Consider the following 22,783-nt stretch of genomic DNA (forward strand, 5'->3'; position numbering starts at 1 on the left):
GAATCCCTGGGTGGCTCAGCGGTTTAGCGCCTGCCTTTGGCCCAGGGCGCGATCCTGGAGTCCCGGGATCGAGTCCCACGTCGGGCTCCCGGCATGGAGCCTGCTTCTCCCTCCTCCTGTGTCTCTGCCTCTCTCTCTCTCTCTCTGTCTGTCATAAATAAATAGATAAATCTTAAAAAAAAAAAAAAAATCCTAGGGTCTGGCCCAAAGGAAGAGGAATATCAAGGTGGAGTCGAGATAACACATGCGGGGGGGGGGGGGGGGGGCGGGTAATGACTTAAGTCCTAAATCCCTTCACTGAAGAGAAAAAGCATTTTAAGATCAAAGAAAAATCCCGCCAGAAGACCCTGGAGATGAACTCCTGTTCATCAGCGGTTCAATAAAGTCATTCACGTAGAAGTGTATACAACAGAGCACTGCACTTCCGTGTTAAATTTTCACTTTTTTGGTGTGGGGAAGGACTTTTAAATGGGCCCTGTCTGTACCAGCCTCATTATACAGAATATTTGTAGGGGATCCCCGGGTGGCTCAGCGGTTGAGCGCCGCCCTCGGCCCAGCGCGTGATCCGGGAGACCCGGGTTCGAGTCCCGCGTCGGGCTCCCCGCGTGGAGCCTGCTTCTCCCTCTGCCTGTGTCTCTGCCTCTCTCTGTGTGTCTCTCGTGAATAAATAAATAATCTTTTAAAAAAAAATATGTGTAGAAAATGTAAACAAAAAAATAAAAAGTCTGTACCTTTCAGCTACTTGAGGGGGCTGACGCGGGAAGGGGTGGCCAGACGCGCCTCGCTTCAGGAATCTGGAGGTGACGGAGGCCTCACCCAGGTAGCGGCGGCTCACGTCAGGCTTGGTTTCCACGGGGCCGACGGGCACGGCGGGGCCCACCGCGCTCTCTCTCCGCCGACCGGGGCGGGAGGACCGCGTCCCTCAGCCGCCGCCTCGCCGCCGCCTCCTCGCCACGCGGCGCCGCTCCCCTCGCACTGCCTTCTGGGCTCTGCGCAGGCGCTCTGGTGGGGCCGCCGCGGCCGCCGCCTGCGTGGATGGGTCGCCACCGCCTGGGGGCAGTACAGCCGCCGCGGGCTCTCGGGCGGCCCCGCAACCTGTGGAGGTCGCGCTGTAGGTGAGCTCGCGGCAGGGGCCTTCTGCTTCGCTTCTGCCATCTTGGCAGGTTTATGTTTTAAATACGTTAGTTCCCTTTAGGTAAAGGAGGAAAGTGTATGAACGTGTTCTCTCTATGTATACTTGAATTTTTCTTTTCTTTTCTTTTCTTTTTTTTTTTTTTAAGATTTTACCTAAGCAGGCTCCATGCAGGGAGCCCCTTGCGGGACTCGATCCTGGGTCTCAGGATCACACCCTGGGCTGAAGGCGGCGCTAAACCGCTGAGCCACCCGGGCTGCCCTATACTTGTAATCTTTTTTTTTTTTTTTTTTTTTTTAAGATTTATTTATCTATTTATGATAGACACAGAGAGAGAGAGAGAGGCAGAGACACAGGCAGAGGGAGAAGCAGGCTCCATGCACCGGGAGCCCGACGTGGGACTCGATCCCGGGTCTCCAGGATCGCGCCCTGGGCCAAAGGCAGGCGCCAAACCGCTGCGCCACCCAGGGATCCCCTATACTTGTAATCTTAAGGAAGAATTCAGTATTTTTAGATTCCAGAAGTCAGCTATGGTCATTGAAACTCTAAACTGGCCTAGCTCTATCCAATAGAAGTGTCGCACAAGGCACGTTAGTTTTCTAGTTTTCAGTAGCCAAATTTTAAAGCGTAGAAAAGAAACAAGTGAAATTCGTTTTAGGAATATATTTTACTTAGGGGCGACTGGGTGGCTCATTCAGTTAAGGGACTGTCTTGGGCTCAGGTCCTGATCCCAGGGTCCTGGGGCAGAGCCCCATTATGAGGCTCTCTGCTCAGTGGGGAGCATGCTTCTCCCTCTCCTTGTACCCTTCTCCCCTGATAGTACACACACACTGTCTCTCTCTCAAAATAAATAAATTCGTTAAAAAATTATAATATTTTATTTAACCTAATACATCCAAAATACTAACATTTACACAATATAGCATTATTAATGAGGCATTATTAACGATGTGTCTATCACGTTCTCCACAACAGTAATGTCGATGTAATAGTTAAAGCGAAATGTAGTCCCATTAAAGCAATAAAGATTTATCAAGGGAAGAATGTTTTAGTGTGTTTCAGTTTTTCACTTGAAGTTAGAATTAAATAAAATGTAAAGTTCAGTCCCTCCAGTGCATTACCTACATTTTAAGTACGCAACAGCTTCATGTGGTTAGGAGCAACCGTCCTGGATTGCACAGTTCTAAACTGTCTTGATGATTGGAAATTAATGATTTTCAATGGAATCAGCATGTCACTACTGGAGATGTTCGGGTCAAAGAAATATCTCCTTCAACAGAGAGACACAGTTGAGAACCACTAGTCAAAATGATTAATCAGTTTTGTTTCAGAAACATTTATTAATTTTCAAAACAATAAATCAGCTAATTAAAATAAGTATTAGTAATGCTGCTCATCTTAAAATCAATTCTCTCATCATCCTGCCAAATAACAGTACTTTCAAAACCTCTGAGTATAAAATCCTATTTTATTTAAAAACATTTATCCTTAATGTGCTTTTACTTTCATATGCTCACTATACCAATTATTAAATTTTATTAACATCCCAGAACGTTGGCCATTTGATCTATTCTGAGTCATCAGCCTCCCAGAGATTGCATTTTTATCCCTGTTTGAACCAGACTCTGTAGTCTACTACTTTCAAGTACTCTCTACCCACAACCTACAACCACGTTGTTATCTTGGCCTTTTATTACACTGGATCTGTATATCACCATCAGAAAATCATTCACTCCATGCATTTGATTTCTCTGCTTTTATATGTACACCATTAAGCACTGCTGGGAAAAATCGTATCTCTGTGCCCAAACAAGTCTCCTCTGTTTGTGTTTAGTCACAATCCCTTTTTTAGTTCTCATTTGCAAATTCTATCAGCCCTTCTACATAACAGGCTCTCCAACTCTTTAACATTTTCCTTTTTCTCCATTCCATTCCCATGCTCGTGCACACCTCCATATCCTTCCTTAGTAGAGAAAATATATCTTCGTAAATCACAGCAAATATAGAATCTAAGCAACAGAGAAATTCCAGTGTCCTACCTTTATCCACAAATGAGTTTATCTTCATATACCTCTCTACCTCCTTGTTTTAGATCTCACAGATAGAAGTGCCAAGTTATCTGTTTAAAGTTTACTTTGGGGGCACCTGGGTGGCTCAGGGGTTGAGTGTCGGCCTTTGGCTCAGGTCGTGACCCTGGGGTCCTGGGATCGAGTCCCTCATGGGGACTCCCACAGAGAACGTGCTTCTCCCTCTGCCTGTGTCTCTGCCTCTCTCTCTGTGTTTCCCATGAATAAATAAATAGAATCTTAAAAAATAATAACATTTACTTTGAACTTCAAAAAGACTCTGAACCCCTTCAGAAACCTTTTTCTTCAGTATCATATCCTTTTGTTTTCTTACCTTCAAATCCTCTCCATTGTGTTAAAACAAACAAAACAAACAAATCCCAAATTTTTTGTATGTACATTATCCTATCTTTATACTTTTCTTCACAAGTGTTCCCCAGGAAAAAATATTCTTCCTATATTGTATGACTTTCTTGATCTCTTCCTGATTCTCAGTTACCTTTCCACCTGGCTTATATCCCTACAACTCCACTGAATCTGCTCTCAGTGAGGTCAAGGTTATCGTCCCTTATTCCAGATGCAGCTGACACTTTTAAGTACTTACTTCACCTGACCTGTCTCTGCCATCCGAATTAACTCCTCTTTATTCCTTTGGCCTTCCTGATACTGCTCTTTGCTAGATTTTTCCCAAATATTTTGGCCACTTCTTTTCAGTCTTTGTCATTAGATCTTTCTCTTATTTCATATTAAGAAATTAAGAGTTTTAGGGGCACCTGGGTGGCAGCCAGGTAAATGTCTGACTCTTGGTTTCAGCTCAGGTCATGATCTCAGGGTCATTAGACTCAGCCCCGAATCAGTACTCAGTGCCAAGTCTGCGTGAGATTTTCTCTTCTCCCTCTATCCCTCCTGCTTGTGCTTTCTCTCTCTCTCTCTCTCAAATGAATAAATAAATCTTTTTTAAAAAAGAAGTTAAAAATTTTAGTAGTATAAACTTCTAAATAACATTCTCAGTAGTATAATAATGAAAAGAGAACATGGTGGTTTTCTTCTTAATATCGTTCAGCCTGTTGACTCGATGAAGAAAATTCACCAAGCCAAATGAACTGATTTGCTTTACCAAGAACTTATACTCTTGGAAATAAAAACTCTATTCTTCAAATGTGTCCTGAGAGAAAGTTATGTAAAAATCTTAATAGCGATATAATCAGACTATTACTACACAATTGCACCATAAAGAATATCAGTCATGGATATAATCATAGAAAATTGCCAGACAATTGCAACATTAAAATGCATCAATCACAGATACAATCACACAAATGATTACAATCAGTAGTAAAACTTAAAGCAATTACAACTTTTTAAGGAATTATTATGTGGGAAAATTATTTAAATAGCAATACCATGTTTCTAACTTTTAAATGAATGCAAAAGAATGTCTCTGATACATGAATACATCACGAACAGAAAGGCACTTCTGTGATAACCTCCAATTTCTTTCAAACGTCCTGGCCACTTAAATATCAATGTATCTAAATGCCAAATCTCAATTTGAAAGAAAAGACAGCTACTCAAATGTAAGAAATAATGTACACTGGTATTTGAAAGTTGTAATCGTATTCTATACAAAAATGCTTTGTAAATTCTAGAAGGAGATGGCATCAAAATTTTAAGTCATTTAGTTTTCTAAACGTTACCATCTAACTGTTGCAAATAGCTGTAAGAAATGAGTAACACTGTATGAAAAGAATATGATTTAAGAAAAAATTAGATGACCAGAAACTTATAAAGGAAAAAAAAAAAAGCATGCAAATCACCCTATTAGAGGTCACAAATGATTTTCCTTTTAATTTATTTGTTTTTTGCATTTTTTCTTTATTCCTATTGACAGAGGTCAGAACAAACTTAGGTATGTTTCATTTGAGCCTCCTTGCTTAAAAAAACAAAAAAGAAAGAAAATCCTGTTCTGTTGAAATCACCCAGAGCAAAATTGCCACGGGCATATTCTAGCCAGATAGTATCCCAGTATGAGAACCATTTGCCTTGTTTAAAACTCCCAGAAAGCACTTCAATACTTTCACCAAGCAGGCAGCCCATCCTGTGATGAGTTGATTCATGCCTCTGGCCTAGACATAAGTGCTTTGGCTAAATGCACTAATAATATTTAGATCTTCAAAACTAGAAAAAGCTAAGATTTCAAGAGTAGTATGAGATTAGACTATAGGCTCCACAGAACACTACTTCAGGATACAAGTTGGCTCCAACTTGTTAAAAACTATTAAACACAAAGCCTGGAAAATAGCCAATTAGGTATTTATTTTCATTATCACATATATTATTTTTATTTTTATTTTTATTTTTTTTAAACTTTTATTTATTTATGATAGGCACACAGTGAGAGAGAGAGAGAGGCTGAGACACAGGCAGAGGGAGAAGCAGGCTCCATGCACCGGGAGCCCGACATGGGATTCGATCCCGGGTCTCCAGGACCGCGCCCTGGGCCAAAGGCAGGCGCCAAACCGCTGCGCCATCCAGGGATCCCACATATATTATTTTTAATGTAAAAATGGAAAATTTAAATAAATATAAAGAATCCCAAATTCCTTACTGATGTAGTAATTTTCTGAAAGTATCTGAATTCTTTACTCAAGAAAAAAGGAGAGTTGTATGTGAATAGGGAAAGAGAAAAGGCTATAACAAATTTGTTATATATTACCAGTTTAAGACTACCAGGACAGAGGATCACCAGGAAGTAGAATTTATGGCCAGAAGGTCTCATGGAAGCTTGCCAAATACAGACACAGCTTAGGTCAAGATAATTCATGACATCAATCCTGCATCAGTCAATAAGCTAAAAATCTGTATTTTCTTCTCTTTCTCCTGTCTCCTGCTTTGAAAAAACCCTTATTCCCACAGCCCAATTCGAAGTTGCTACTCTTATCGTCTATTCAGCTACCTTGATGGCTAAATGGGCTTTCTTGATCTACCTTGAGAAAATACTGTTATGTAAGGAAATAAGCATATAAGTAATATATAGCGTATAAGCAAATACAGAATTAGTTTCAAATGAGTAAATTACTAGTAAATCTTTGTTTTAAATTCTACACTATCAGAAACAAATTCCCTTAGCTATGATTTTTACTTCAAAAGGAAATATATTAAGCACATAAACTGAGTGTTTTGCTTTTAGAAAATTAAATATAAAGCTGTATACACTGAAAAATGAGACATTAAAAAAAGACCTAATGCTGGAACTTGGAAACATAAATTCTTCAAAGGCCTTCAGATGAAAAAGACAATTTCGTTCACTTTCTCCTCTCTTGAATATCAGTGCTGTCATTTATTTAAGGCCACTAAACTAGCTTGTCAGTTTTTTCATGTTACTTTCCATTGGCAAACATAATTATGTGCCCAGTCCTTAATGGAGCTTTGTTTATGTGCCAGGCATTTTACCAAATGCTTTGCATATGTTATCTCATTTAATCCTTCCAGCAACCCCTTTGAGAATTCATCATTTTCCCTATATTACAGATTAGGAAATTGAAGCTTGGAGAATGAGTAAAACTAATTGTCAGAAAAGGTAGAAAGCAAATCTAAATCTATCTGACTCCAAAGCCTGAATTCTTAACCCATACAGTAAATGTCCTTCATGAATGACTAGGCTAGTTCAGCTTAGCTCTTAAGAAAAAATAATCCAAGTTTCCAAAGCACATTGCAATATAACTAAATACAAGAATTTCTAATAATTTGAAAGCATTAACAAACCCAAATTGAGCAACATTTTAGAAAGTAGCCAATTTTCTTCAAAAATATCAAGGTTATAAAACACAAAGAAATTCTGAGGAACAGTCTGCATTAAATAAAACTAAAGAAATATGACAAGTAAATATAAGGAGTTATCCTGGAGTGGATTCTTGATGAGGACAGGAAAAGTAGCTATTAGAACATTTTTAGGGGCACCTGGGTGGCTCAGTACATTGTCTGCCTTCGGCTCAAGTCATGATCCCAGGGTCCTGGGATGGAGCCCTACCACATCTGGTTCCCTGCTCAGTGGGGAGTCTGCTTCTCTCTATTCCTCTGACCCTCCCCTTGCTCATGTTCTCTCTTTGTCTCTCAAATGAATAAATAAAAGCTTTTTAAAACATTTTTTAAAAAAAGAATGTTATTAGAACACTGGAACAATTTAAATATGGATCTTTGACTCTCTCTCAAAATAATAAATAAAAGCTTTTAAAAACATTTTTTAAAAAAAGAACATTATTAGAACATTGGAAAAATTTAAATTTGGACTCTGGATTAGATAGTAGTATTGTGTCAACATTAAGATTTCTGCTTTTTATAATTGTACTGTAATGTATAGGAGTTTTTATGCAAAAAAAGGAGTTTTTATGCTAGTGTTGCAACTCTAAATTTGATATTATTCCCAATTACACCAAAATTAAAACTGGCTAATAAATAAAAATAAATAAATAAGGCAAATAGGAAGAAAACAATCGAATGATAGATGAAAGTTTATAATTTTTATATTCTGACAAATATATACTCTATGGTGAATATAGAAGAAAATTCAGAAATATTTTAACTACTTTATTACTTGAGGGAAAAATACTATGGATTCCCTGTAGCATATCTCCAGGGGCATCATAGTTGATTCATATATTATTATTTTTTTAAATTGAAGAGAATCTCTCAGAGTCTTATGTAAGAAGATTTGGTTAATACTTTAAGAGTTTATTAACTTATGCTCAACTAATCTTGAATTACAATGTAAATCCCTTGAAATAATATTGATAGTCATATAAATACTATAAAAATTCATTGCCACTGTATTTTAAATATTCTCCCTTGATATTCTTAATCCCCATGTAATATAGACCAACGCTATGTTTTAACAAGAGTGGAAAGAATACTGATTGCTAATGGTTTTGAATGATACTTTGCTTCAAGCAAAGGCTCAAGGTGAGAAAAAGTAAGTAAACTAGAACTAAAGACTATTTTTCAAAACTATAAAAAAAATATATAAAGATGTAAAGATATACCTCAAACTGTTGCTAGTAAAGTACATCTAAGTGCATTCAGTAGCATATTTTCTTTAATTTTGGGATGAATATGAAATTATTTTCAATTTTAAAGAAGTGAAATGAATCCCATGTTGGTAATGTACTTTAAACTTCTATTTAGGGAACTCAGAAAACAGTTAGACTTTATAATTATATCTGAGTTTATATTATAAGATGGTCTGAGTTTAGTAGCTGGTACTTTATAAAATTACACATACTAGACTATTTGCTCTAAAATTATCTTTTAAAACTGTTTTTCATTTAAAGATTTTATTTATTTATTCATGAGAAACACAGAGAGAGAGGCAGAGACATAGGTAGAGGGAGAAGTAGGCTCCATGCAGTGAGCCCCATGTGGTACTCAATTCGGGACTCCAGGATCATGCCCTGAGCCAAAGGCAGATGCTCAACCACTGAGCCATCCAGGTGTCCCTCTTTTAAAACAGTTTTGACTAGATTTAGATTATCTTATGTCTTTAAAAAAGATATGTGAAGTAAAAATGTCAAAATGTCTGATATATCTGGTTTCAGAGAATGGAAATCTCTATTTTCATTAAGTTGGATTTCTTTCAAAATTAATTTTATAAATTTCAAGTAATAGTTCATTAGAAGAGTATCATTGGAAAATGAGCTGGTATTAGGAGAAAAGCAAAGAGTAATTGTTTATTCCCAAATATTTGTTTTAATTTTCTATAAAATGCTGGTATTTGTGAAATCTGGAGTCTGAGGCTTAGTCAGGATCTTCAACCATATGTGTAATATTTTAACATCTCTAGAGTCCTAAATCTATGACAGTATGATATCTAAGGATCCTTTTAACTCTAAAATGGATTCTCATACATATCATAGAAACATTAGCAAGAGAATATTGTTAAAGTCAAGATTATTGGGTTGCTATTACCTGAAATCTGCCAAAAGTAACTTGAGCCAAAATAAAATTGAGAGGGGCACCTGAATGGCTTAGCATCAGCCTCTTGATTGCCTCAGGTCACGATCTCAGGGTCATGAGATGGAGCCCAGGGCTCTCTCTTTCTCTCTTTCACCCTCTCTCTCCCATTTAGACAATATATTTTCATCTTTTCTTCTCTGTGCATATCTACTTCATTTTTATTATTCTCACCAGACTGCCTTTCTCTTCTTTTCCATCCACCTGCCCAAATATGTTCTACACAACTTTATCCTAACATTAGTCCTTGATAGAATAACCAACTAGGGTTTCAGATCCCAAAATCAGGAGAAAGCCTTGTATGACTGTTACAATGCAATTAATGGTCTCTTGAGCCCTGGCCCAATCATCAAGGCTATTGAGGCATAATTTATAATGGCCAGACTCCCACAAAGAGGTTGAGAAGCTGGGAGAAAATAATGCTCAATTCCCTTGTCTCTTCATATATGATTCCCAATAAATAATGATACAGTTAAATAATTTTTAAAATTTTCTTGGACACTATATTTAGTAAAGGGAATATTTGACACAAGCTTTCTAAGTTTGTGGAACCAGAAGGATCACCATTAATAGATGACTGATATTAGCTGTCCACAGATGTAAGATTCCAAATTTGGGGAGCTGAGTCTTTAGAAATAAATAAAGGACTAAGTTCTCCATACTGTGAATTTCTTCTCAAACACTTTCTGCAGTTATTCTGATCTACAGAAATAAAATGTTAAAAACTCTGCTGAATGTTCTAATATTATCTTTCAGATACTTATTCTAAGATAATTCTATGATTCTCATATTATTCTAAGAAATTTTTAAGGTTATTATGCTTCAGATTCTTAGATGTTCTTTTGATTATTTTATCTACAAACGCACTTGTTTTAATTTTACTTTTAGAATTTATTGTTCTTATTAGCCATGTCAGAAACAGTTGGTGACTTAATCAACAATCATCTCATACCCTTTTCCCTTTAAAAAGAATAAAGTTTAAATACCTGATGCTTTGGGACAAGAAAATATTAATTCATCTAAAAATAAATCTTGGTAAAATTACATATGATTTTATGAAATCTGGACAAAGACATGAAGAAAAAACAGTAGGTTTGGAGCAGAGACGGAAAGTAAAGGTTCTGAGAAAATTTACATCATTCTAAAAAGGGACCTCAAGAAAAGGACATTCTTCTGTCCTTGACCATTTCTTACATAGAAACACTCTTCTCCAAGTGTGTTTAGACTATAAAGAAGCAAATCTGAAAACAAAATTCAGTATGAGAATTTGAAGTTTAATATAACCTGTGTCTTAGGGGCATGCCTGGGTGCCTCAGTTAGCATCTGCCTTTAGCTCAGTTCATGATCTCAGAATCCTAGGATGAAGCCCCAAGTAGCTCCTTGCTCAGTGGGGAATCTGCTTGTTCCTCTCCCTCTGCCCCTCCCCCCTGCTCATGCTCTCTCTGTATCTCTCTCTCTCTCAAATAAATAAAATCTTTAAAATATCATGTGCCTTTTTGAGAACAATAAGTCATGGGAGTAACCCAACTTGGACTTTTTGTAATAAGAGACAATAATTCCAACTTGTATTTAAGCCAGTGTAAGTTGTGTCATCTGTTATTTAAGCCTCATCATTCTATCAATTTTATCCAAGCAGTATTTTTAGTAGTTTTCACTTACTTGTGTCTTTTCTTGTCCAATATTTTATTTTATTTCATGAATTTTATATCACTGCTTCTAGGGGAATAGATTGAATAGGGACAAGGGAAGTACACATTGAGATTTCATGTGAAGGGCAAAAATGTATAAGAATAAGAAAATTTGTTTTTTTAAAGAAAGAAAAAAGGCATGATATTATCAGAAGATAAATCAAAACTTCTTTGCATCTGCATCTTTCCCTGATGTTTCTAGCAGCAATGTCCACAATAGCCAAACTGTGGGAGGAGCCTCGGTGTCCATCGAAAGATGAATGGATAAAGAAGATGTGGTTTATGTATACAATGAAATATTACTCAGCCATTAGAAACGACAAATACCCACCATTTGCTTCAATGTGGATAGAACTGGAGGGTATTATGCTGAGGGAAATAAGTCAATCGGAGAAGGACAAGCATTATATGGTCTCATTCATTTGGGGAATATGAAAAATAGTGAAAGGGAATAAAGGGGAAAGGAGAAAAAATGAGTGGGAAATATCAGAAAGGGAGACAGAACATGAAAGACTCCTAACTCTGGGAAACGAAGTAGGGGTGGTGGAAGGGGAGGAGGACGGGGGGGTGGGGGTGAATGGGTGACGGGCACTGAAGGGGGCACTTGACAGGATGAGCACTGGGTGTTATTCTGTATGTTGGCTAATTGAACACCAATAAAAAAAATTTATTATTAAAAAAAATCAAAACTTCTTTCCTTGAAATTAGCACTATCTGTTAAAACTGAGCTTCAATATGTTAATAGAAAAGAGAATAATTGAACTGAGAAATCTAATTAGCTATCTCAAAGTCTCATTGCCAATCCAGAGTAATTTTTTTAAAGCATTGAATCATCAGAAAAGTAGATTTAATTCCATAAAAAGAAAACAAACAAGGAGAATCAAAACATCTCAAGTGATAAAAATTCTCTCTAAAAGAGAGTTATAAGCAACTTAATTAATTGACTAATTAATTGAAGTAAAACTTCAACACAATATTCCAAAGTGAATTAAACAACCTTAAGTTGCATAAAAAACCCTTGAATTATAAATTCCAAAATTCAGAAAACAAATGAATGTTTAGGTTAATTCACTATGAAAATACTTTTTTTAATATTAGGAGAAATATTAACATGTCAGCAAAATGAGAGTTTATCAAGCTCAAGCAGTAAATTAAGAAAAAAAATCATCTTGAAAATATAAACTAAAAAAAAAACTAAAAAAAGAAAACTAAAACAAAACAAAACAAAAAAAAAACAAAAAAGAAAATATAAACTAAATGGTATAGTCTCCATAAAAGAGGAAACCTTAAACTCTGAAGTTAATAAGGAACATTCAGGAAAAGTATAATAACAACCAAAAACAAATCAAAATAATGAAAGAAACATGTTCAGAGAGAAATTGATCTAATAGAAAGACAAAAAAGATAAAAAATATACATAACCAGAGATATTAAAGAATAAAATGAAATAATTGAAAATGTTTTCAGCCATAATTCAAAAATTGAATTTATCATCATATACCAAAAAAAAAAAAAAAAATCCCCTTTAACTCCAATATCTTTTTTTTTAAAGATAAAGGAAATTATCCTCAGAAAATTCAGGCAAAAACAGTGTTTGATATCAGTGAAAGAAAATCTGATGGCATGAGAATTTTACATGAAGACATGTAAACCAAAACAAAGGCAGGATAGTTTCATAACTCAAGGAAAGAAAGTGTGAGCTAAGGACTTTACATCCAGCAGAATTATTTTTCAAATGTCAAGTTCACAGAAAACTGTATAATCATGTAAGAACTCCAGGAATACTCTATTAGCATTCCTATGCAATCCTTTACCAATTCAGTCCAGTCAAGAGATGATTGGAGCTAAATAAGTCAGTCAGAGAAAAACACTGTATGATTTCACTCATATGTGGAATTTAAGAAACAAAACAAATAAACAAAGGGGAAAAATAAAAAGAGAGAGGGAGGCAAACCGAGAAACAGACTCTCAGCTATAGCGACAAACAAACTGCTGGTTACCAGAGGGGAGTGAGGTGGGTGGGGGATGGGTGAAATAGGTAATGAGGATTACGGAGGACACTTGTGATGAGCACTGGGTGATGTGTGGAAGTGTTGAATCACCATATTGTACACCTGAAACTAATATTACACTGTATGTTAACTAACTGGAATTTAAATAAAAACTTTAAAAAATAAATTAGAGATAAAAAAAAGAAAAGGCTGAATTAAAACACCATTTTAAAATGTGAATTATTTTAAGAAATCATTGCATAGGAAAAAATTAAAATGTCAGATCTTTGAGATAATGTATAATGTGTTAGAGATATTTAATTTTGATTATAATTATTCTGTGAATCATTTGTTATTCTCATTCATTGTCATGGGCAGAGACTGTGGTGAGAAAAAATTATAACAAGACCTACTTAAAAGGTAATGGGAAAAAATAACCTATTATTATGAGGTAGTCTTACTCCTTTAAACATGTAATTCCCATTATAGTAATGGAATAATGATAATACAATGAGCATAGTAAACTCCTTTTGCTGCGAAAAGAGAGAGAGAGAGATAATTGGAGAAGATTTAGCAAAAGGGCTCTTTTGAGCACTAAATATATTTAATTTGTCTCTAATTTAATCTCTAAGATTAAAACAAATCCAAACAATACTTGAAGAACACGGGTAAGAACGAAGACAAAACAGCCATTGAAACAAAAAGGTTTAATAATGTAATGAGAATACTTTGCACAACCCTCTGCAAATAAATGCCCAAACTTTGATGTAATAGATAACATGTCAGCAAAATATAATTTATCACACTGGATAATAATAGAAAGTTTAAACAGACAATTTCCATAAAATCAGACAGAGAAAAAGACAGAAAGAGAAGGAGACAGAGGAGAGGGAGAGAAGCAGAGACGCAGAAAAAGTGAGAGTTATTAAAGTACTACTCCTGGAGAAAGGTACCAGGTCGAAATGATTCCAAAGGAAATTCTATCAACACTTCAGTAACTAGATAATTATAATGCTGCACAAATTATTACATAGCACAGAAAATTAAGAAACATTTTAAAATATTTTTAGGAAACAAAAATAATATTGATTCCTAAGCTGAAAAAATTATCACAGACTAATTTTACTTACTAATATCAATCCGAAAATCCTAAATGAATACTGACAAATAAAATGTATTACTACATTAAAAAATAATATATCATGATTAATTGAAACTTAATAAATGCAAACATAGAAATTAATTTATGATACTATATTGACAGATATGAAAAGAAAAAAATATATAAATATCTCCATAGATAAAAGCATGTGATAAAATTCAACATTCATTTCTGATTAAAATTTACTCAATAATATAGAAATATACACACATACATATAGCACTATATATTCAGCCCTAAAGCCAGCATCTTAACGTGGAAGAAATAAAGGCATCCCCATCAAATTCAGGAACAAGGCAACAATAGTTTTTATCCCCACTCTTACTTCAGAATACATTTTAAGTATTGCCCATGAAGTTAGATTAGAAGAAACAATTAAGATCTGTAAGAATCAGAAAAGAAAAAGAGTAAAAAATGAACAAATAGATCATAATCTAAATACAGAAAATAAATCCATACAATTACTAAAGAAAAAAACACAAGTGTTTTTGTAAGTAAGAAGTAATAAATAATAACCTTATTCCTTATAAGCTAGGGGGGAAAATCTAACTATAACTCAAAATTCCAATACGATAAAATGAAATATGAAAAAAAATTCTGGAGACACCTAGGTGGCTCAGCAGTTGAGCGTCTGCCTTTGGCTCAGGTTGTGATCCCATGATCTGGGATTGAGTCCCACATCAGTCTCCCTGCAGGGAGCCTGCTTCTCCCTTGCCTATGTCCGCCCCTCTCTCTGTGTCTCTTATGAATAAATAAAATCATTAAAAGAAAAAAATGAAAAAAAAATTCTGAATGCTCTCCTTTCCACCTTCCATCTCCCCAAAAGAAACATTTTTTTTAAAAAATGTTTTATTTATTTATTCATGAGAGACACAGAGATTGAGAGAGAGAGGCAGAGACATAGGCAGAGGCAGAGGGAGAAGCAGGCTCCATGCAGGGAGCCCAACGTGGGACTCCATCCGAGGACTCCAGGATCAGGCCCTGGGCTGAAGGTGACTCTAAACCGCTGAGCCACCCGGGCTGCCCCCCAAACAAAACATTGAAACAAAACATCTATCATAGAAGGAAAAATATTTGCCACACCTATCACAGCTAAAAGGTGTGATTTAAATATTTAAATATTTAAAGAACATTTTAAATTACTAGGGAAAATAATAAAAAATGAAAATAAGAGCAAAATAATAGCTTACAAAAAGAGACACAAGAGCCATACAAGTGACCTTTAAACATACAAAAAGATATTTAATCTTTCATGATTTTTTAAAAATGTGTGTTAATCTCTACTTAATCTATACTAAGAGTCCATATGTTATTTATCAGATAGATAAAAAAACAAAAGTTTGGAAACACATTCTATATGAAAGCAGTGGGAACAACAACTTTATGTATTGCTGGTATGAAATACAAAATAGATCTAGCTCTGTGGGAAAACTCTGGCAGTATCCAACAAAACTTCCTACGTGTTTAGCCTTTCTCGTAAAGATCCCACTTTAGGAATTTACCCTTAAGAAACACTTACAAAAATACAATTTAAAAATATAACCCACAAAATAAGATTGACTGAATAAATGACTGTTCACCACAAAATAAAGTATTACGCAGGTTTAAACAAAAATATAAAGGAAGTTTCTATGAATTCACTTGTAATTTCCAGGACTGGCTCTTTCATGGAAAAAAAAAAATTAAGTTCAACAGAGTATCTATATAATGCACTGCTTTTTTGGATAAGAAAGATGAGTAGAAATATTTAATAAGTAATGCCATAATTTTGAAAAAATAAATACAAGAAGCGAAAATCTGAAACCAATGAAATTGACTCCCTTCAGGGCTGGTGACAATGGCATGAAAATGGATAGGAGTAAAAACACTGGTTGCTTGGAGAAATGCTGATTCCAGGGCTAAGGCAAGGAAAATGTAAATTAAGGCTAGGTCTCCTTGTCACAGAAAATAAGGAATTCCTTTAAAAAATGATGGGAACATGTCAAAAAGATCCTGAAGCAAGCTTGAATAGGCTCCCGCTGGCCAAATAGAGGACTGTTCGGATATTAATATAAATAAAAACATAATTCATTGAAATAAGAAAGGAATTAAAGTCTATATTGTTGTTAAATAATTACAGTTACAAAGCAAGGAAAACGAAAAACTCTTCCTTATAGACAAATATCAATTTAACAAATGTTGAAAAAATTATAGAATTTAAAATGTATTATTTTTCACCTCTCAAAATAATAAAGAAATAATGAGTGCTGGTAATATTAGTAATATATGCAGAACATGATGGTCCTATCCCCATAAAGTTTCTCCCTACAAATTATTTACTTGAAAGAACTTGTGCAATGAATGAATCTGAGAGATAACACATTATAGAAATGATCAAGCTACATGTCACCGATAACAGAACAAATGACATCGTATTCTGTACAGAAGACAAAAAAAATCACCTTTGTGGTATACCTGGAAAAACATGTTTAACTTCAATCAAATTATGAGAAAAAAATATCACTAATCCATATTGAGGGGCATTCTTCCTATTTAGAACCATTTGAACTTCACTCTGTTTTGAGATACTGTTAAGATGCTGTCAAGACAGTGTCTCCCGCCCTGCGATCTACTGAAAGTCAGCCCTCGACACAAGGGTTTGTAAAAAAAAAAAAAAAAAAAAGGAAAAAAGATTAAAAAAAAGAAAAATTAAGAAAAAGAAAAAGACACTGTCTCTCCTACTTCAATTAGGTGTAATAAATTTACCTTTCATATAAATTAATAGTTAACAAAGCTTTACTTTATACAGACTAAAGAAAATAACTAAATACAATGTATTATTCCTAATGTACTCTTCATCAAAAAATCTATTAATGATTTTATTCAGATAATTGGAGAAATTTGAATACAGACTATAAATTGTTATATTTTTTCAATGTTATATTTCCTGATTGTAATAATTTTAGTATGGTAAAGTAGAAGAATATCCCGACTTTTTGAAAGTACATGCTGAAATATTTGAGGAAGATAAAGCAAATGTAATTGTTATCCTTTGGTGAATGTGGTATTCTTACAACTCTTACATGTATTTGAGTTTTTCAAAATAAAAAATTGGGAAAATAATGCAGAAAACTAGGTAGAGATATGAATATAACTGTACCTCAAAGTTTTGGTTTTAAAATTCCTTAAATTAGAAGATTTCTAACATTTGAGTTCTTTTTTTTTTTTCTGTTGTTGTTCTTTGGCTTTTAAACTTTATTTCTACATTATTTGTTAAGCTTAAATGATTTTTCTTATTTTTCAAAAATCATTTTAAAACTCTGACATCTCAATTCAAAAGTGACTCTTAAGTAGTCTTGGGAAAAGTATTCATAGCTATTTTTGAGTTGTTTTAAAAATTCATATTAACAACATTGAGATTTTGTTATCTTACTAACAATTGAACCAAAATACTTCCAGCTTAGAATATGTTAAAACATTTATGAGAAATAATCTTTGACCAAAATGTAAAAATATCACTTCTAAGCATCAGCAAGTCTCTCTTTTTCACTTGCCTTATATGACTCACTTAATGGATAAATTGCTCATGCCCTGTGTTTCCTGCTGATTAGAAGTTGCTACTAGCATGATGCACATGAGAAAAATCTAAAATGTTTTTCAGAAACCCACAGAGCAATGTTTTTCCAACTTTGTAGAACATTGCCAAAAATATCTACCTGAATCACAGGCCCCTGGAATGGATATCAGAACACATCACAACACTTTTAATTCATGTCATTTCATTTTTCATTTCATTATAGAAACAGCCCACTTGTAGGTGGGTTAGCTAAAGAGCATACCAACCAAGACCATCTAAACAAACAGAATATCTAGCTCAATTTGTGAACTTTTCAGCTGAGGAAATTTATATAAAAATATAGAAATTGATTTTTGTTTTGCACAGGCGATGACTGAGGTGGTGTGAGGACAAAAAAGTTCTGGAGCTTTCTTTATGATATCCCCCCCAAAAAAGATTCCCAGTCATTGCTTAGCATACATAAAACTTTACCTAAGATACTATAAAATTCCAGCTGAAAAGGGAATCAGCTTGTAGAAATACCAGAGTCAATGTTAAAAAGTGGCATGGTAAGAGACATAAGCAGCACAGAGGGGTTAAGAAACCAAATTGAAGAAATATGCCTATTTCTTCTGAGTATTTTAGAATTCATACCTTATGATTCTTACAATCTATTTAAATAAACTCAAAGGATTCAGTAGATGAAGGCATGCAATTTTCCAAACTATTGTGCTAATTAATTTTATCTCATGTCTGGGAGCTTCACAATCACTATTCCTTCTACCATGGAAACATTCTTTTAATTAACATCTACTCCTTTACCACTCGAGTTGTGGCCCAGGTCTGAAAAATCACTGAGTAGTCTTGACTACCTATATCCAAAAGATCTTATATTACATAGTACATTCCTTTCATAATGGCCTGGAAGTCCTGAGCTACTTGTCTGTTTGGTCCAACGCTTCCGTGAATAAAAAATTTGTGTTACTCGGTTTAAATTCTTAGTACGTTGTCTGCAGCTCCAATAAATCTTTGTAGAATGGGTACATGAATGAATGGGTAGACAAATGCCTCTTTTTTTTTTTTTAATTCCAGTATAATTAACATAGTGCCAAATCTTGGCCAACTCTTAAGGTTATGGAGATACTCTGCTATATCTTCTTTCAAAAACCTTATTTTTTTGGTTTACTTTTTACATATTAGATTAATCCCGAAATTGAATTTTGTGTATGGAGTGAAGTAGGTGCCTGGATATAATTTTTCCATATGGATATCCATTGACTCAGTTCTCTATATCACTGCAATGTCACCTGTGTAATAATAGACTGTCTAAGTGCAATTTCTTTCTTGATTCTCTATTTTATTGGCCTCATTGGTCCATTTTATGGCAACACTTTCATTTCATCCTGCTTCTCACCTCTCACTTCTGAGTTCATTATACCTCTTTTCAAAAAGCCTTTTAAAAATCCTTTCAGTGGGGACAGTGCCTGGCTGACTCAGTCAGTAGGGCTTTTGACAATTGATCTTGGGGTTGTGAGTTTGAGTCCTATGTTTGTTGGGTATAGCGATTATTTTCAAAAATCCTCTCAGCGGGTTTTGTTAGTGGAAAACTCTGCTCATGTCTGAAATTTTTTTCTTGAGATATAATTGACATGTAACATTATAGTAGTTTCAATTGTGCAGCATAACAATTCAATATTTGTAAATATTGTGACGTGATCACCACAATAAATCTTTTAACATCCATTACCACACACTGTTGCCGATTTTTTCCCCATGGGATGAGAACTTTTAAGATTTTGCACCTTTTAAATATGCAATATAGTACAAAAAAGTTTTTTTCTTTATCCTTACAGATAGCCTAGCTGCCTAGTTTTAGAATTAAATTCTCCCAGTATTCTGAACATATTATTATTATATGCTGGCTTCTTTTAGTGCTACCAATCTAATGCTGTTCTTCCATAAACAATGTATTTTTCTCCATCCTTTAGATCTTCTCTATTTAATATTCTGTTGTTTCTCTTTTGCTTGAATTCCTATATATGATCTTTCTTCTTTCATTCTTTCACTTTCTTTCATTCTCTCTTTCCTTCTTTCTTTCAACTTCTCTTGCCTCCAGTGTTTCCTAAATCAGAGGATTTCTGTCATTCATAAATACTAAAATTATCAGACATTATCTTTTGCATAGGCATTTTTACTTTCTGTCTTTAGCTAAGCTAAGGAACATCTACAAATTGAATGTTGAATTTATCAATCTAATAGATGTCTTAGGTTTTCTATATCTTTATCTCTATATTTCTCTTTCTGAGTAATATATTTGGATATATATATATATAATAACATAAATAACCATCTTATCAGTATAGTTTTAAAGAAAGTATCTTTGAATTTCTCAAAATCTTTGACTTTTTTCAAAACTATAGGTCTTTTGGTCATGTATCTTGCCCAATACCTATTTTTATAAATATTTACCTATGATTTTTTTGTCATTTTAAAAATATTTAATAGTTTTTTTCCCAATATTTCTATTAGGTAACAGGATCAGAAGATAGTGCTACTATGAACCTACTGACTCTTGCTTATATTGTATTGTTTCTTTGTATTTTTTCATATAATCTTGTACTAAACTAATCTTCACTGGAGCTTTACCTTTTGGACTCTTCAATAGCTTGGGTTAAAACAGACCTTTGGTACGTTTTTTGTTTTAATAGTCTTTCTAGGGGTTTTATGGGCCTTGAACACTTTTGTATTAATTCCTTATCTGAATGTTACCAGATCTTACAGGTAGGGTAAATTGAAATCTCAAACCTATATTTATGAATTATAACAGGAAAACAATTCAACCTACAGGACACTAAAAATAAAAAATAAATCAATCAATCTTTCAAGTCATCTCTTTTTTTCAGGGGGTGGATTTTTTTCTCCTAGCCTACTACTTCTCTACAGGTAGTTAGTTGAGAGTTCTGGCATTAGTAAGTTAGCTAAATTGATTCTCAGTTACAACTCTCTTTTCTGTGTCTTGGGTTTTAAAACTCAATATCCTAGTTACTCATACTGGCTACTCTCAGGATAACAAGCACTGGCAAGGCTCAGCATCAGCTCACATCTTTTCTTCTCAAGGTATTTTTTTTTTTCTATTTGATCCTTAATGCTGTCCTTTTTTCCTAGTAAAGTCAGCCATGAGTTTCTTTAAATGTTCATGTATTGTATTATATATGTTTTTATCTATCATTCTTTCTTTCTCTTAAGGTTTTTCAGGTAGTCTAGTTTGCCATATTGCTGGAAGTGGAAATTTCCTCCACATCCAAAATTTATGTATTATCAATATTACTTCATATTTACTTTTTATTAAAAAATTCTTTGTCATTTTAAACAAAACCAAGATATTTTAGCTAACATGTATAGCTTATCCTTTGTTGTAAGCATTAAGGAATAATTCTCATGCTAAAGTTCCAAGAAAAAAAAATGGCTGAACCTCTGTTTTTACATTATACTTAAGATTTGATCTGTACCTTTCCAGGTATCCCAAAGTGACCAGGTAACACATTCTAAATATCCAGAGAGAACTCCCTAGCTCATGTCACTTTCTCACTAAGAAAACACAAACCAAAAGAAAGTAGTCTAGTTATGAGTACTGTTTTATCCATTATCAAGGTACTCCATTGTACTTCCAAACAGATTTATATAGCCAAGGGCAAAGTATGTAGGAAATAACAAATGCAGTGAAATATGTATAAATGTGAATAGGTGAAGGAAACAAGCTGCACTCATGAGGAAACAAAGTCTCCAATAATTTTCATTCTGAAGATTTGCTTTGACTGTTTACTATAACCAAATTCCACCTTGTCAAAATAGCTTCATCTGAGTACCAGTGATTTATTCAATATTTACTGAATATATACTCTTTTCTGGTCACTGACGATACAAAGATGAATAACACCATAGTGCTTAGCCTTAATGTTCATAGTCTCAGAAGAAGAGCCGATGCGTAGCCAGAAAAACACATTACACTGTAAAACATACAGTATTGGAGGACAAGCTTTGTTAAGCTTTGGGCATTAATCAAAGTGGAATATGAAAGACAGCTTGGTTTTGGGGAGGGAAGTGGACATGAGGTTTTAACAAAGGAAATGATACTATGCTGAATCTTCAAAGACAATCATACATTTGCATGACTGGAAAGGCCACTTCAGATAGAACCAACAGCATATGAAGAGCTCTTTTAAACTAGAAACTATGAATCTGGAATACTGTTTACTTTGTTCTTGATAATAGTGATGAATATTAATTTCCCAGAATGCCTACTCTGTTGACAATAATAAATGTTCCTGGGCATTGTGGAAAGAGATTAGAGAATTTCTGTTAATGTCCATGAATTTATAAAATAAATAGGTGATATCCATACTTTCATAAAGTTTTCATTCAAATCAGAGATAAAAATGTAACTATGAAGAATACAAATTATATATCAACAACTTTGTCAGATAGAATCCCATTATGCTAAAGTATAAAAGTATTAGAGATATATTTGAGTGATACATAATATACTAAATAAAGTATAGAAGCCTTAGGAAGGTTTATGATCAAGAGATGAATAGGGCCAAATAATTGAAAAAGAGAAAACAGCGAGAAGCTATATAATGGGAGTTGAGACAAGAGACACAACGGAATGAGCATTGCAGGGCAGAATAATGTAAGAGATATTAAAATAGGAAAGATTTATTTTTTCTAGTCCATCAAATCCTTTGTATTATAAAGTATTTTTACTATCACAAAAAAAAAGTTCTTAAAGTTGTTGGGAACAAATGAATTGGAATGAGGAGTGATGAGTATAGAATAAAGGCAAAAGAAATTATACAAAGGCCAAACCAGAACAAGCCACAGAGTAGACTTTTTAAATAGGAATGCACCCAATATACAAGTCATATTTCCCTGTGTAAACTGTGGGAAATAGATCTTAATTTAACTAATTAAAAAATGATTCACCAAAATTATTAAAATTGAGTCTTCCATAATAAATAATGAATCAAATAGATGATATAGATTAATAGAGTAAGAGTAAGACCTCAGTGGACTAGTATTAACCAGTGGATTCTTCCCATAGAAAATGAGATTAGAAGTAGATTTGGTATAGTTACATTACATGGATTGCTGGATAGGAGGGAGAAGTATGCAAATATGTGAAAAACAAAATCCTGAACTAGAA

General features: G+C 34.2%; 1 protein-coding gene and 1 long non-coding RNA gene across 21 annotated transcripts in view; one reads left to right on the top strand and one right to left on the bottom strand.

Annotated features, from left to right (window-relative positions):
• LOC144300414 (zinc finger protein 385C-like) overlaps positions 1–961 on the bottom strand; it is a 453,807-nt gene extending 452,846 nt beyond the window's left edge. For all 19 annotated transcript variants that reach the window (XR_013367033.1, XR_013367031.1, XR_013367034.1 and 16 more), the window contains exon 1: positions 732–961. The gene's annotated coding sequence lies outside the window, so the exon portion shown is untranslated. The remainder of the gene's footprint in view (positions 1–731) is intronic.
• A 5-nt stretch (positions 962–966) lies between these two features.
• LOC144300416 (uncharacterized) overlaps positions 967–22,783 on the top strand; it is a 28,053-nt gene continuing 6,236 nt past the window's right edge. The window contains exon 1 of one of the 2 annotated variants that reach the window (XR_013367042.1): positions 967–1,115. This is a non-coding gene — a long non-coding RNA (uncharacterized LOC144300416). The remainder of the gene's footprint in view (positions 1,116–22,783) is intronic. The other variant, XR_013367041.1, reaches the window with a different exon arrangement.

Source organism: Canis aureus, chromosome 28, assembly GCF_053574225.1.
Source record: "Canis aureus isolate CA01 chromosome 28, VMU_Caureus_v.1.0, whole genome shotgun sequence".
NCBI classification, from domain to species: Eukaryota; Metazoa; Chordata; class Mammalia; order Carnivora; family Canidae; genus Canis; species Canis aureus.